This window comes from Ovis canadensis, chromosome 15, assembly GCF_042477335.2.
Source record: "Ovis canadensis isolate MfBH-ARS-UI-01 breed Bighorn chromosome 15, ARS-UI_OviCan_v2, whole genome shotgun sequence".
NCBI lineage: Eukaryota > Metazoa > Chordata > Mammalia > Artiodactyla > Bovidae > Ovis > Ovis canadensis.
This window is the reverse complement of record NC_091259.1, coordinates 35,211,961-35,217,795: the sequence shown is the minus strand read 5'-3', so window position 1 is coordinate 35,217,795 and position 5,835 is coordinate 35,211,961. Positions and strand designations below refer to the sequence as shown.

At 55.4% G+C, this 5,835-nt stretch overlaps 1 long non-coding RNA gene across 1 annotated transcript; it reads right to left on the bottom strand.

Annotated features, from left to right (window-relative positions):
• Positions 1–286: 286 nt before the first annotated feature.
• LOC138421252 (uncharacterized) lies at positions 287–5,478 on the bottom strand. Its single transcript, XR_011249440.1, has 2 exons — positions 5,333–5,478; positions 287–1,246 (listed from the first exon to the last, which is right to left on the bottom strand). It is a non-coding gene; the product is annotated as an uncharacterized lncRNA (long non-coding RNA).
• Positions 5,479–5,835: the final 357 nt, after the last annotated feature.

Sequence of the window (5,835 nt, the reverse complement as noted above, 5' to 3'; positions counted from 1 at the left end):
CCCCTGTTCCCCTTTGCTGTGGGACCCTTCCCCGGCTGCACATAGGACTGACTACCTGGCCACCTCCATCATCCCAGGGCTTCTTGGAGCCCAGAAGGGCCTCTCAGGGCTGACGACACCTCCCCACCCCTGACCCTCATGGCCCCTAAGATGGTCGGGGCCCCAGTGGCTGGGAGGCCTGTGGAGGAGGCCCTGATGAATGAGATGTAAGTGAATATCATGCCTGGCCACGGGGTGCCAGTTTGTCATCTCTCACCCCAGCATTCCCATGTCCCCAGAGGCAGGCTCCATATTAACAAGTCCTCTATTTAGGAATATAAATGGGGCCTTTGGCATCGCTCTGACAGCCTGAAGGCCGCTCCTGCACTCAGGCCTTGGGGTGGGGTGGGAGGGAACTCAGGCTGGCGAGTGGGAGCAGACACTCTGGGAGTCTGCCTGCTTCTGAGGTTGCGGGGGGGGGGGGGGTCCCTGCTGCCTCAGGTGGGCTGGGGTTGGCCTGGGACTCCTCCCCTCCCCTGCTGGAAACTGTGAGGGGACTGCCCCCCAGCCCTCTCAGCAGGGAGCAGAGCCCTGAGAGCCAGCTCTTCCTCCAGCTTCCTGGTGGGAACCCTCCTTCCCTCCTTTGGGTCATGGAGAGGGTGGGGCAGGAGCCTGCCATGTGGCTGCCCATGGACCTGGTGTGCCCCCCTGTGGCTAGGTGGATACCAGAGACATCCAAGTCTCAGCCCTGCCCTCAGGGGCTCCCAGTCTGCTGGAGGAGGGCTAGGGGAGGGGAAGACTGATGTCATTAACAGTGTTCAGGGCCTATTGCTGAGAGGTACCTGGTGTCCCCTCTGGAGATAACTGTCAGCCTAGGGGAGGGTGGGGGACGGAGGGCTCAGCAGGTGTCCTGGAGCGGGGAGTGCTGGGCCAGCAGGATTTAGGTGAGGGGTTGAGTTCGCTCCTGGAGAGGAGTGGTTGAGAACATTGCATGGAGGGCAAGGTCGTTTGGGGAATGCTGTGGACCTCCCTTCAGGGTTTCTGTCATTGCCCTGGGGCCAGAATCCTGCCCTCCAGGGGAGCTGTCCTCCAGACTTCCAATGCTCACATCAGATGGGGTGAGTGGGAGTCTGGTGTGGTTTGGCCCCTTGAGGCCGCATCATCTAGGCCTCCGAGCTCCAGTCCCTGGTATCTTGGGGATCCAGTGCTGCCACATGGGGTGTGCAGGTTCCCGTTTTCCCTGGGGCTCTGGGCACTTGCACCCGACCTGGAAAATGTAAAAGTGTTGGTTGCAGTTAGTCTCACAACCACTAGAGGGCAGTCCCAGCTCACGTTTCCGTCTTTTCCAGACAGCAGAGGGTCCAGCTAGGGATGGGAACTGGGGCTGGTGGGGTGACATACCGGGTTCCTAGAGCTGTGCATGGGGGTGGCTGTACTGCTGCCTGTCTAGGTTGGGTCCTACGAGTGCCTGAGTTCCTCAGTCCTGAGTTAGGGAAGAAAAAAAACCTCTGGAAATTTTGAAGAAATGGGAAAAAGGCATTTTGTTTAAACATTTTAACATGATACTTATTTTAGTATCTTCTACAAAAGTGGGTATGAACATTAAAAGACTGTAGAATAGCGTGTATCTGGTGGTCACTATCATGGGCCGTGGGGCCAGACCTCCTGGTTGGAATCCCAGCCCCACCATCTAATTGCTGAGTGACCTTGGGTCGGTGAAATAACCTCTCCAAGCCTCAGTTGCCCTTTCTGTAAAATGGGGATCATATAGTACCTGTGTGGTAGGGTTATTGGAAGAAGAGACACTGTAAGGCCACTTAACTCGTGCCCAGCATGCACTCCAGTGCAGCTCTTTCATTTTCATAACAAGCAATTACATTTGATTTATATGGAAGAGTAGAGGCCTCAGACTTAAAGCAAAAACACTGTTTTTCTTTCTGTTGATATTTAAAGGATCCCCCACAACCCAGTAAAGTAAAAGAGTTGGAAGAATCTCTCCCAACCCTGACCATTTCTCGCCTTTGTACAGAATGAGTGAGTGCCAATTCGAACCTTAATTTATATCTCACATTTTCTGAGTGTCGTTGCCTGCTGGGCCCCCTCTGGGATGGAGTGGGGCCATGGAGTGGTCCGCATCCCCCTTGCCACATCATTGGTTGCCGGCTTTGTGAGCCAGTGTTCCTGATCCAGGACCCACCTTGGAACCCTCTGGCTGGGCTTCTCCACCCCAGCTGCACATGGGAATCATGTTACTGTGCTGTAAAAGCTATCACTGCCTCAACCCCACCCCCTGGGTTCTGATTCGTTTGGTCTGGGGTGGTGTCCGGACATCATGGTGATTAAAGGCTGCCTGGGTGATGCCACAGAGAATGAGTGCAGGCTGGAGGGCCAGGTGAAGGGAGGTGCTCCCTGCCCCCCTACTCTGCAGCCTCCCAGAATTCTGTATAAACTTAGATGTTTGTCTTGATGTAGGAAAGCCCTTTGGGTGTTGGTGAGGAGGCCCAGGTTGTAGTTCCAGCTTGGTGGTTAACTTTGGTGCAGACTTTTGGGGAAGCCCCTGCTTCCGGGCCTCAGGTACCTCATCCATTGGATGGGCTGAGGAGCACTTGTTGGGCCTAAGGAGTCAGGTGACGTGAGGAACCGACATGGACATGAGAGTGAGCACGCTTGGAAACCAAGACGCAGTTTCTCTCTCTCCCCTTTCAGAGGAAAGGACTGAATTAGTTTCCTAAGATTGTGGTAACACAGATGGGGTGGCTTCAGCTAGGACATGTGCTGTCTCCTGGCTCTGGAGGCTGGAAGTCAAGACCAGGGTGTGGCAGGGCTGGCTGCTCTGAGGGCTCTGTGTGTGTGTGGGGGGGTGGGGGCCGTTCCAGGCCGACTGACTTCGACGCTGTCTCATCCCGTGTCTTTGCAACCTCTTCGTCAGTGCATCTCTCTGTGTCCTTGTATATGGACACGTGTGCTGCTGGGTTACGGGCCATCCTAGTGACCTCAGTGTTTCAAAGTTAGTTAATTGATCATTGGCCGCGCTGGGTCTATGCTGTTGCCCGTGGGCTTTCTCTAGTTGTGGAGACCGGGGCAGCGGGGCGGGGAGCTGCCCTTGGCTGTGCTGTGCGGGCGTCTCACTGCAGCGTGTTCTCTCTGGGTGCGGAGCACCGGCTCCAGGTGCCTGGGCTTCAGTAGCTGCAGTGCTCGGGCTCAGGAGCTGTGGTGCCTGGGGTTAGTTGCTCCACTGTGAGTGGGAGCAGGGATCGAATCTGTGTCCCCTGCGTGGGCAGGTGGACCCTCAACCATTAGACCACCAGGGAAGTCACCCGGCAACCTCATTCTAACTTATCTCTTAGAGCAGGTGGCTCAGTGGTAACGAATACTCCTGCCAATGCAGGAGACACGGTTCGATCCCTGGGTTGAGAAGATCCCCTGGAGGAGGAAATGGCAACCCACTCCAGTATTCTTGCCTCGGAAACCCCATGGACAGGGGAGCCTGGTGGGCTACAATCCACGGGGTCACAAAGAGTCTGGCACGACTGAAGTGACCGGGCACGCATGCATGTGAAGTGCTTATCTCCAAATACTGTCACCTTCTGAGGTACTGGGGGCTGGAATGTTTATGTAGCAGTTTTAAGGGACACAGTTCAATGCGTCACAGGGAGTGAATAAGTGCCCAAGGGTTTGATTCAGAAAAGAGCAGCAAGAACAAACCCCCACCGCCCCGCAAAACCTTGGAAGGAAACAGAGTCGGGCTGAGCCTGGTCTCCGCCTGCTGCAGTTCCCTCCCTTTGCTGTCTCACCTGGAGCTGGTTCGCCTTCCAGGTTAGGGGTATGTGGGTGTGGTGGGGGATGTGGGACAACACACGAGGGGGACGAAGTGTCTCTGGTCCAGCTCTAGGAGCAGCAGGCACACTGCAGTCAATGCAGGAGACGCCTTCTGAGCGCGACTCGTACACTTGTGGGGGTCCTGAGGGGGACAGCAGGGAGGGGACAGGGCTCTGTTTGGGGGCACCTTTCAGTTACAGAGCAGGTAGGATGCTGCAGGCTTGGCCAACTCCCTTCCTGTCTTGACGCTGGCAGAGAAGAGAGGCGAGATCAGGAATACAGGGGGAGAAAGGGGCTCCTGTAGTACACAGCCAGGCGGGGCCCAGAGCTTGTAAGTGACAAGCACACGGCCGCCGCTCTTCCTCCCTCCCTCGCCTCCTGGTCTGCACCCAGCGAGCCAGCGGGCGGAGGGTGGGGGTGTCTGTGGGGAGTGAGCCTGCTGCCGCCAGGTGTGCATCCATATTTATCAGGGGCGAGTCCCTGGGAAGCAGTGGATGCCGAGCGCGCCAGGCAAGCTGTCGGGGCCAGCTGCCCGTTCGTGTGCAGCCACCAGGAGGAGGAGCTTCTGGAACGCCAGTCTCAACAACGATACCTGGGTTTGAAGTGTTTGCCCATTTCTGTGGTGTAAGGACTCCCACCATGGCTGATTTCATGCTGTCTACATGAAGACAAAATGGGCTGGCAGACGTCCTGAACATTTAACATTGTGGTCCAGCCACCTTGGTATAAAGAAGGTATGGAGGCCCAGAGGTGGAATAGCCCCAGGTCAGGCAGCAAGTCGCCGAGGGGCTCAGCCGGACTTTGTTGCCACATTGAGTTAGAGTGTGTCTGTCATCCTGGCATCCCTGTTGAGAATGGGTCCTGTGTGACGGGGAGATGGGGATGGACTGGCAATCCAGAAGGGAAGCTCTGGAGTTCGACCTCCCAGCCTGCCCAATAATAACACCCAATATCACAGAGCCTCTTGTCATTTACCAAGTGCTCTCTACCTGTTATCTCCATATTTAATTTCCACAGCAATCCAGGGGGACAGATGTTGTTATTAGATTTTATAGACAAGGAAACTGAGGCTCAGAGTGACTGTATGGTTTCTATGTCTCTTGACTACTAGTGGCCGTGCATTCCTCCAAACCTCGGTCTTCTGAGACCAATCCTAGTTCTTCCTTGTCCCTAGGATGCTGAGGTCATGATGCCTCTCCAGTGATCTGACGACCCTCCACCTACAGGAGGCCTGGAGCCCCTGCCGTTCACCCTGATAACAGCCTGGCATAGAGGTCCCTCAGTTAGTGCCTGCTGGTGGATGAGCTGACCCTTGGGCATTGGCCAGGGAGCTAACCTTTACCCTCTGCTGCTTCCTGAGGGTCGTGCCCTTGATGCCTGGGTGCTGGCCACTCTCATCCCATATTGTTTCTCCTCACCCAGGTCTGGGACCCCCAGCTCACTTCACGTCAAGTCTTCTCAGGGCTGTCCCCACCCCTCAGCCCCTCGCTGCCCCACAGCACAGCTTCCCCCGACCTTTCTTCCAAAGCCTTACCTGGCACAGGTGAGGAAGGTGTTCATGTGTACAGTTTCACTGTGGTTCCTTGCCTGGAATAAGTTCTTTTTCTGATCCAGGAAGTCTCAGCCACAGGCCCATCTTCATCCCCTGGGCAGGGCCCAGCATGTTGAAGGAAACTGCAGCTTGTGTGGGAGGTAGGCAGACAGGCATACAGAGGGAGGAAAAGAGAGAAAGGCACCAGGGAAGAGAGACGTGAAGATACCATGTGTTAGGAAACAGTAGAAAGCAGATAACCAGAGCTGATTTGTGCCAGGCACTGTGCTAAGTCCTTACAGTACCCCTCTGAGGTAAATACTATTTGATCCTCATCTGAGAGTTGAGGAAACTGAGGCTCAGGGAAGTTGATTGTCTTGCCCAAGATTGCACAGCCAATGACTACGAAATACAAACCCTGTGTGTCTATTCTTACCCATCACATTACCTAGGCATTCTGGCTAAGAAGAAGGGGATCAGGGTGAGTGAGGCAAGGAGAGTAAGAG